At 45.6% G+C, this 10,639-nt stretch overlaps 1 protein-coding gene across 2 annotated transcripts in view; it reads right to left on the bottom strand.

Moving 5' to 3' along the window:
• Nucleotides 1-4,062: 4,062 nt before the first annotated feature.
• The window catches only part of LOC119858574, a 58,678-nt gene continuing 52,101 nt past the window's right edge, over nt 4,063-10,639 (bottom strand). Inside the window, exon 9 of one of the 2 annotated variants that reach the window (XM_038409543.2) lies at nt 4,063-5,002. The gene's annotated coding sequence lies outside the window, so the exon portion shown is untranslated. The remainder of the gene's footprint in view (nt 5,003-10,639) is intronic. The other variant, XM_043518433.1, reaches the window with a different exon arrangement.

The raw sequence follows: 10,639 nt of genomic DNA on the forward strand, positions 1-10,639 counted from the left end.
TGAGGCCCTCTTCTAGCAGTTGAGGTGTGAACACCAAAGGAGGAGAAACTGCTTTTGTAGTTGGCTAGCCATTCAGTCTTGGTTTAATCCTGAGCTGATGGTGTCAAAGTTGCAAATGAACAGAAGCTCAGCAGTTTCTCTTTGAAGTCTGGTCCTGAAGTTTTTTTTACTGCAGGATGGCTACCTTTAAATCTGCTATTGTGTCCAGGGATGTTGAAGTGTTCTCCTACAGGTTTTTGTATATTGCCATTCCTAATATCTGATTTGTGTCCATTTATCCTTTTACATAGGGACTGTCCAGTTTGGCCAATGTACATAGCCGAAGGGCATTGCTGGCACATGATGGCGTATTTTACATTGGTGGACATGCAGGTGAATGAACCGGTGATGGTGTGGCTGATCTGGTTAGGTCCTGTGATGGTGTTGCTGGAGTAGATATGTGGGCAGAGTTGGCATCAAGGTTTGTTGCATGGTTTGGTTCCTGAGTTAAGAGTTACTATGGTGCGGTGTGTAGTTGCTGGTGAGAATATGCTTCAGGTTGGCGGGTTGTCTGTGGGCGAGGACTGCACTGCCTCCCAAGGCCTGTGAAAGTGAGGGATCGTTGTCCAGGATGGGTTGTAGATCACTGATGATGCATTGGAGAGGTTTTAGCTGCGGACGTTATGTGATGGCCAGTGGAGTTCTGTTGGTTTCTTTCTTGGGCTTGTCTTGCAGCAGGAGGCTTCTGGGTACACATCTGGCTCTGTTGATCTGTTTCCTTACTTCCTCGTGTGGGTATCGTAGTTTTGAGAATGCTTGGTGAAGATCTTGTAGGTGTTGGTCTCTGTCTGACGGGTTGGAGCAAATGAGATTGTACCTCAGCGCTTGGCTGTAGACAATGGTGTAGTGTGTCTGGGATGGAAGTTGGAGGCATGAAGGTAGGCATAGCAGTCGGTGGGTTTTTGGTATAGGGTGGTGTTAAAGTGACCGTCACTTATTTGCACTGTGTTGTCTAGGAAGTGGACCTCCCGTGCCAAGGCTGAGGTTGATGGTGAGGTGGAAGCTATTGAAATCGTGGTGGAATTCTTCCAGGGTTTCCTTCCCATGGGTCCAGATGATGAAGATGTCATCAATGTAGTGTAGGTAGAGAAGGGGCATGAGTAGACAAGAGCTGAGCATTGTTCCAGGTCAGCAATAAAAATGTTGGCATATGGTGGGGCCATGCGGGTGCCTATAGTGGTGCCACTGGTCTGGAGGTGTATATTGTCACCAAATTTGAAATAATTGTGTGTGAGGATAAAGTCACAGAGCTCAGCAACCAGTTGTGCTGTGGCATCATCAGGGATACTGTTCCTGACAGCCTGTATTCCATCTGTGTAGGATGTTTGTGTAGAGAGCCTCTAAATCCATGGTGGCTAAGATGGTGTTTTCTGAAAGATCACCAATGCATTGTAGTTTTCTCAGGAAATCAGTGGTGTCACGGAGATAGCTGGGAGTGCTGGTGGCATAGTGTCTGAGTAGAGAGTCCACATATCCAGACAATCCTTCAGTGAGAGTGCCAATGCCTGAGATGATGGGGCATCCAGGATTTCCAGCTTTGTGGATTGTGGGTAGTTGATAGAATAACCCCGGTCGGGGTTCTAAGGGTATGTTGATTTGTTCCTGTGTTAGTGTAGGGAATGTCCTGAGTAGATGGTGCAGTTTCTTAGTGTATTCCTCAGTGGGATCTGAGGAAAGTGGCCTGTAGAATTTGGTACTGGAGAGTCGTATGGCAGCCTCCTTTTGGTAGTCAGATCTGTTCATAATGACAACAGCACCTCCTTTATCAGCCTCTTTGATTATAATGTCAGGGTTGTTTCTGAGGCTGTAGATGGCATTACGTTCTGCACGACTTAGGTTATGAGGCAAGCGATGTTGTTTTTCCACAATTTCTGCCTGTGCATATCGGCGGAAGCATCCTATGAATAAGTCCAGACTGTCATTTCGACCCTCAGGAGGAGGCCATGTGGAGTTCTTCTTGTGCTGTTGGTGGGAGGGTATCTGTGTATCAGTGTGCTGTTCAGTGTTATCTTGAAAGTATTCTTTGAGTCAGGCGAAAGTAGGCTTATCATAGAATCATAGAATCATAGAATATCAGGGTTGGAAGGGACCCCAGAAGGTCATCTAGTCCAACCCCCGCTTCCAGATCACCGCAGAACAGTATCATGTTTGTGAGGGTGGCAGGGCAGAAAGAGAGTCCCCAAGATAGGACAGACTCTTCTGCCAGGCTGAGTGTGTAGATGGATAGATTGACGATATTGCTGGGTGGGTTAGGGGTACCACTGTTGTGGTACAGATCAGGATACTGAGAAGGAGAAGGATCTGACATTATCAACCACTGAAGAATCCAGGTATGTACAGTATATGTTATGTCTACATTATGTAGACATAGGCCTTTTCCTCACTGATAAAAAACTAATGAAAACAAGACAAGAGAAATTAAGTTTTAACAGTGAGGGAAAAGGCTCAAGAAAATGTCTCAAAAATTAAATCAGACAGCAATGAGGCGGCATGTGAGTACCACGGTTCTGAGTGTAATTTTTATGGTGATACCTTGTTGCTCTATATATGTGTAACAGTGGCAAAAGTGGAAGTCTGTATAAAACACAATGGCAGATTTTCTGCCTATGAGCTTGCTTTCAAAAGGAATTCATAAGTATTTCAAGTACTATTTATAATGCTTTTCACTACTCTTAATGTTTTGTGTGCATTCAATTTTTCTTTATTAATAGACTGTGACTTACTATGCAGTGGAAAGGGACTAATAAAGATTTCTTTTTAAATGCTCAGACTTTCATTAAGAGTTTTTCATGCAATAGCCATGAAATTCCACTTGCAAAATGCGTTTTAAATAGTCCTGAAAAGATAGGAATGTGGGCTCTATTCCAAAAATTTGTTTGGTATTAAGTGTTGTCTAATAGGTACTGTGAGAATGTTGCCTAAGCATCTTCTCATACAGATAAAGTGTCACTTATGATTTCTTGAGTAATAAACATCATGCACATAAGGCTGTGACACTCTGATCCTCAACCACCCTAATTAAGAATTCTCATATGATTGAGATTTTTTTGTACAAATGCTTACTTTTGCTTTTTAAAGGTTTTTCATGCCTGCTATCATCATGATACATAGACGTGTGTGTTATATGGGTTTATATATTTCAGATTCTTCAGAATTTCAGAAAATTGATTTTTAAAAAAAAAAAGGAAAGAAATTCCCTGTAATAAACATCAATATGCCATATAAGGCGGGTAAGAAGAGGGTTTCCATATATATATTCTGTTGATTTCTGAATATATTAAACAGTGTCTGCAAACACCCCTGCTTGTGCTTTTTTTTAAATTCATATTCTTGTGCAGTTATATTTCCTATCCTGAGTTACTATGATTTTACTTTGTTAAAATGTTACAGGTGATCTCATTATTTCAAATGAAATGTGATTTCCATGGATCAAATACTGCCAGACTTTGTAAGCCAGAAATACTTGGAACTTATGCACTTAGCTCAAATGCATTTATTTAGCCCTTGTGATTGGCCGATGAATGATGCTGCATTGTGGAGTTTGTTGAGTTTGGCTTTCCCTTCTTATATGTCTGCAATTTTCATGTCATACCTACAACGTAAACTCTGATTATTATAAGCATAGATATTTGATATTTTGATATTGATATTTGTGAATGTTAACAGTGTGTAAAGTTCTCTTCTGTGATCAATGCTTAGTGAAATCTTTTGAGAAAAAAATTGCAAAGGTCTGACATATAAGAGGAGCAACACATATCCTGAAGGAATGAATAAAGCAGGCAGATTTAACCTGAGTTGATTTGCTGCCAACTTTTCTTTGGAAGGTAAGCAATTCTTCTTCTCATGTAATAAAGACAGAGAACACAATGGAATCTTCAGCATATACATGATGGTCCTGATCCCCCAACACTGGGATTATTTTAAGTGTTAAATTTACCTTCACTGGAACCAGGATTAGGATCACTAGTCTTCTTCACATTTCCAAGAAAATCTTCTTTGCCTACATATGTAGGCGCAGTAACAATGTATTTCTCAGTTACATGCCAAAAGAGTATGAACTATAAATATTACCAAAAAAGCCTAACATTTATCTTTATTTCTCAAGTACATTATCCACTGTATCCTACAAACAACAACAGTCCATGAGCAATGACTTCTAGTTTTTTTTTTTAACATCTACTTAGTCATATATTGAACCCTTCCCCTCCCCCTCCCCCTTACCAAAGGCTGGACAACCCATTCTGTATTCAGATATCTTGTAAACGTGTATGCCTTATAATGAATCTATGACTTTGAAAATATTTGATAATTGCTTAAGCACAACAGTTGATGTCATCACCACATCTCCATCTTCTCTGATTATCAGAGGGGACACTTTTCCATTCTGCGCTTTTCCATTCTGCCAAAGGAAGAAAGGCTGTCATTTTGCACACCATGAAACAAGCCCTATAATTCTTTGAACAGTACCATGACAGTCCATAGGGTGGACATCAAGGAATAATCAAAAGTCCCACTCCCTGCAAGTCCCACTCCCTGAGCTCCTCTGTGGGTGGGGGGAAAATTCGTCAACTTTCTGGCCAACCCACTTGACACATCCTATCGTGTTCCAATTTAGGCAGGCTTGGACGCCATTTTGAGGCTAACCCAACGAAAGACCAGTATGTCATCAACAAAATGGGCAAAGTATGGAAAAATACAGAAAGGCATGGGAAAAAGAAAAGGGGTGATCTGGGCACATCATGCAGACCTTGTGCAGCATGCAGGAACTGACAAACCTAAAAGAAATAAAACGCCATTTTCTTCTATGCACCTGACAGATGTTGGTTTTACAGTACCGAAACCGTCAATCACGATGCACTAAGTGGAGCTAAAACTGGCCTGCTACATTGCCTGCCGCTCAGTGGTTAGTTCCGTGAATCACCTCGGGGAACTTCTTAGATCAGCTTTTAAGAGAGCTGTAAGTCTGCATCACACAAAATGCACAGCGTTAATAAACAATCTTAGTGCTCCCTGCATGTTCTCTGACCTCATCAAAGACATTGGTGAGTCTCAGTATTCACTGGTTATAGATGAGAGCACAGATGTTGCTGCAGTAAAGCAGCATTGCGCTACTTCAGCTCCTGCTTAAAGAAAATTGTGTCTACATTTTTGGGACTAGTCATTTTGGAAAGTGAAACAGCAGAAGCAATTGCTACAGCACTGATTCAGTTTCTTGACAGTGTTGGTCTGGATTTCAGCAAGTGTATTGAGATTGGGACTAATGGCTGTAGCATCATGGTCGGGAAGGAAAATTCCATCTACATACATCTCTTCCAAAGGAATGAGAATCTTAGGCTGATCAAATATATATGTCACACAATCCAGGTGTGTGCCAGTAAAGCTGTAAAAACACTGCCATGCAATCTAGAGCTTTTAGCCTCCCATTCCTAAAGCTGCTTTTTTCACAGGCCTCTGAGACAGCATGAATATGCAAAGATAAATCACAGTAACATGCCATTGAAGCTTGTTCAGCTATCAGCCACTAGATACCTCTCCATTTATGATTGTCGTGTGCACATACTAGATCAGCGTTTTTCAACATTCAGGTTACAACTCAATACTTGGTCACTGCATGTAAGGCACTGGGTCGCTCTGCTGACTGGGATGTTAAACGTCCCGTTGTCGGTGCTGCCCAGCTACCTGCTCCGACACCGTGCTGCACCCTGTAAGCGGCCAGCAGCGGGTCCAGCTTCTAGGCAGGGAGGCCACGAGGCTCCATGCACTGCCGCTGTCCTGAGCACCGGTTCTGCACTCTGAGGGAGGTGCCTGCGGGCAAGAGCTGCGGAGAGGTGCTTGCGTGTCTCCGCCTAGGAGCCGGACCTGGTGCTGGCCACTTCTGGGGCACAGCATGGTCTGTGGTGCCAGGACAGGCGGGAAGCCTGCCTCTGCACCCCAGCTGTGCCGCTGACCAGGAGACATGGGAGATAAGTTTGCACCCCAACCCTGCGACCCAATCCCCTGTCCTAGCCCTGAGCCCCTCCCAAACCCAGAACCCCTTCCTGCATCCCAAATCCCTCAGCCCCACCCCCACCCCAGAGCCTGCATTCCAGCCCAGAGCCCTGACCCCCTCCCACACCCCAACCCTCTGCCCCAGCCCTGAGGTCCCCACCCCCAACCTGGAGCCCTTCCTCCATCCCACACCCCTCATCCCTGGCTACAGCCCAGAGCCCTGACCCCCTCCTGCACCCCAACCCCTTCCCCCAGCCCAGAGCCCCCTCCTACAATCTGAACCCCTCCTTCCTGGCCCCACCCCACAGCCCTCACCGCCACACCCCAACCCTCTGTCCCAGCCCTGAGCCCCTCCCACACCTCAAACCCCGCATCCCCAGCTTTGTTAGGTCATGGGAATCAACAATTTTCTTCAGCTGGGTCCCCAGAAAAAAAGTTTGAAAACCACTGTACTAGATCATTGGGACAAGTTAAAGTTGCATTTTCAAGTGAACAAAGATGAACAACGATGCTATGATGCAGAAGTTCTGTATCAGATGTATTGTGACCCTGCTATTAAACTGTATTAACAGTTTCTAACACCAGTTCTGCAGGAATTTGCCAGAATCAATAAACTGTTCCAACTCAAATCTGGTGGTAATGACTTCAAAATGCTGGACTGCCTCCAGTCTTTCTTTCGTACTCTTACATCAAGAGTGTCTCTTTCAGAAAGGATCCCTTTAGCTGATGGTAAACTCCTTGAAGTCAATTTGTGTGACCCATGGACCCACTTGCCACTGTGTGCTGTTAATTTTGGCATACTGTTTACTGTTGCTTTAGGAGACACAAAGCTTGACAATGCTGTTGAAGCTAATCTAAAGAATAGATGCTGAGACGTCCTTCTTGAAGCTGCTAAACAAGTGCAGTCAAGATTTTCAGCAAATATTAATTTGTGGAAATCTAGGTCAGTGTTCAGTCCATCAGCTGTTCTCTCTCAGCTAATGACCATCTCCATGCTGAAAATTTTCAAAGGTGAGTTGGGGGCCTTGGATGCACAGTATCAAGCCATCAACTTCCGGTAATGGAAGAGCATGGATGACAAAAACGCAGAGCAGTTCTGGGTGGAAGTATACAAATTTCAAGACAGTAGCGGTGAATGGTTCTTTAAAGAACTAGCCCACTTTCCCTACTCGCCATGTCTCTGAGTAATGCTGATGTGGAACAAGTGTTCTCTCAGATGAACAATGTGAAGTCCAAGCACTGGAAAAGGGTGGATCACCAGACTCTGAGCAGTTTACTGCATGTTTGCTATGGGTTAAGAAGACTGGAAATTTGTTGTAAGGATTTTGTCCTACACAGAGAAAAGCTTCAATGGTTCAACAGGGAAATGTACTATACTGAGGCTACCGAGACCACGGAGAATGGGGAGAGCAAGGATGACCTTTTTTGTTCTAGTTCTAGTTTTTGCTGCACACAGCATTTAGCTACATATTAAAAATATGAAAATAATACATTTCTGTGTACTTACATTATTACTAAAAAAATGGAATTTGTATCAACCCCCCCACTCCACTCCCTGTGGAAAGGGCTGGGCTTGTTTTTGGCTTGCTTGAAAGGGGTTGGGCTTGTTCTGGGCTAATTTTGAAAGGCACTGCCATTTTTTATTCTCGTGAGACTTGGCAACATTTCCTTTGAGTGCACCCATTGACATGTTGGCTTCAATGCACAATTCCCCCTTAATGCTGAGAGAAGCTGCCCGTGCCTAGGGGATGTGGGGCCCGCAGGAGGCAGGAGCTGGGGCAGGGGGCTGCAGTGCAACCAGTTGATCGCTGGGACCCAGGAGCAACTGGGATGTGGCTCTGGGAGAGATGACTGGGGTCACTCAGTCCCGGCAGCAGGAAGTCAATCTCACTCCCTGCAGTGACTGTGGGATGCTGTGGGAATGCCATATTTCTTGCAAGATCCCCAAGTCCCGGGGGCTGCTGCTGGAGACCCTGAAGCCCTGACTGCTGCTGGGAGTGGTGAATCTACTGCTGGGAGCTTCAGTGCAGAGACCCCAGCCTGGCCAAGATGCCCCTTCCTGGGCCCCAGCCCCTGCTCCTTGGGAGGGCACTACTTGGAGAGAAGGTAAGAGAGACCTTTCCATTCCCTCACCGCCAAGCGGTGCCTCCCTGGCTGCAGGGGGAGGGTTTGGCTGGCTTGGCTGGCTGCTCCAAGTTGAGCTGGTGGCAATTCCCTGTCCTGTGCCCAGGAAAGCTGCCGCCAGCTCCCATTCTTTTCAGGGTGTGTGAAGCCAGCCTAGACGAGCCACCCCACACACTAATCAACCCATGCACCCTCCACCACCAGTACACCATTTCACTTTTCCCCACTCATACACAAATACACCCTTCCCCCCTCCCCAACCTATCCACACATCTACCTTCTCCACACATTGATCCATCCAACCTCCCCACACATTCACATATTTACCCAACCCCACACATACACCCATAGACCCTCACCCACCTATCACCTTCCCTCATTCATCCACCCATCTGCCAATCCAACTTCCTCACCCATCCACCCTCCCACCCATCCATCCACCCATGCATCCTCCCACACCCATCCACTCCTCCACCAATTTACCGTCCCCAAGTCATACAACAATACACCCTCCCTCACCCATCCCCCCAATACACCTTTGCCCACCCATACAGCCATGGAGCCTCCTCCACCCATTACATTCATCCACCATCACCATACATCCACCCATCCACCTATCCCCCACCATTCACCCTCCTCAATACACATACACCTTGCCCAACCATCATCACCCACCCTCCCCCACATCCCAATATACATTCCTCACCAATCCTCCCAGCCCCTTAGACTCTTCCTCATGAATACACCCACCCACACCCATACACCACCCCATACACCCTCCCTCATTATCCCATCAGTCCCCATCAATACTCTTCCACTCATCCTCCCATTCCCGATACATCCTTCCCCACCCAGCCACCCTGCTCCTTACACCATCCCTGATGTATGTACCTTCCCCTTCCACCCATCAATCCCCATACACCCCATCAAACCCATCCACTCTTCCACCTAGCCACCCTTTCCCACCATCCACCCATATACCCATTGACCCAAAGATTCTCGTCCACCCATGCACCAATATTCTCTCCCACAACCATACAGCCTCCCCTACCCATACACACTCCATCACCTATCCACATCTCCTCTCACCCATCCATCCACACCCATCCACTCATAAACCAATAAAGCCATCAAAATATACACTCTCTCCCACCCATCTACCAACCCACCAATCCATGCTCCCCCACCCATTGACCTATCCACCAACTCCCAACGCAACCATCCATCCACCCTTCCCCACCCATCCACTTAGTCACCTATGCACACTCCCCACCCTTTCACCCAGCCACCCTCACCCAGCAACCCACACATCCACCAGCACCAATATCTACCCACCCATGCATGCTCTGCTACCCATCTACCCACCTTCCCCAGGTGTATACTCATAACCCCTCCCCCACCCATCCACTCATCTGCATCCATCCACCCTCCCCACTGATCCCCCAAACCACCCTTCCCCATCAATCCACCCAACCACTCATCCGCAATCCCTGACCCTTACCCTCATACTCAGATTTTCCAGCAACTTTGTCATCCTAAATCATGTCCAAGGTAGTGCTTGGTTGAAGTAAAGAATTTTGAAGAGAGATCACCCCTGAATAGTCAGGAGAGATTCCTAACTGATTTGCAATGTAGGTTCGCTGAGGACTTTTTGGCCCTCAATGGTTGCTTGGTTGCAATGAAGAACTTTCATGAACCAATATCCACTGAAATATCAGGATGCTTTGCAATAAAGATTGAGAGCATTTCAAATGGGTGATCACCAGAGAATGATTGCTTGGTTGCAATGAAGAACTTTCATGACAGACATCATCTGAATTGTCAGGAGAGATTCCTAATAGCTTTGCGATGAGTTCTCTTAGAACTTTGCTGCCCTGAAGGATCAGCAGGGATTTCTTTTTTGTTTTTAATGAAGAATTTTCACGAATCGATCACGTCTGTATTGTCAGGAGAGATGGCTAAGTAATTTCCAGTGATGAACATCTGAGAAATTTGTCCCCCTGACAATCAGGAGTGACTCGTGGCTTGGTTATAATGAAGCATTTTCATGAACTGGTGGTGAAGGGATAAATGGAAATATGGCTGGATGGGTGGATGAGGGTGAATGGGTAAAAGTGGAGAAGGTGTATTGGTGGATGAGGGAAGCGGCCTTCATGTAACCCATGTTGATACATGTTGATACATGTTGAAGTGAGCTGTAGCTCACGAAAGCTTATGCTCAAATAAATTTGTTAGTCTCTAAGGTACCACAAGTACTCCTTTTCTTATAACTCGGAAAGGGTATTGTGACATCAGTCAACAGAAAATGAGACTATTGCTTCTTGTCTCATCTCTTGCTGTAAAAGGCTGTTCCGTAGCTGAGCAATAGCATCGAAACTTTCAAAAGTAGCTTCTAATTTTGAGCGTCTGCATTTCTGGGTTCCCCTGTAATATGTCTTGAGCCTTGTTTTCAAAATGTGCAGCTGCATCCATCACTACCATTGGAATT

The sequence above is a fragment of the Dermochelys coriacea genome, chromosome 7 (genome assembly GCF_009764565.3).
Source record: "Dermochelys coriacea isolate rDerCor1 chromosome 7, rDerCor1.pri.v4, whole genome shotgun sequence".
Taxonomy (NCBI): domain Eukaryota; kingdom Metazoa; phylum Chordata; order Testudines; family Dermochelyidae; genus Dermochelys; species Dermochelys coriacea.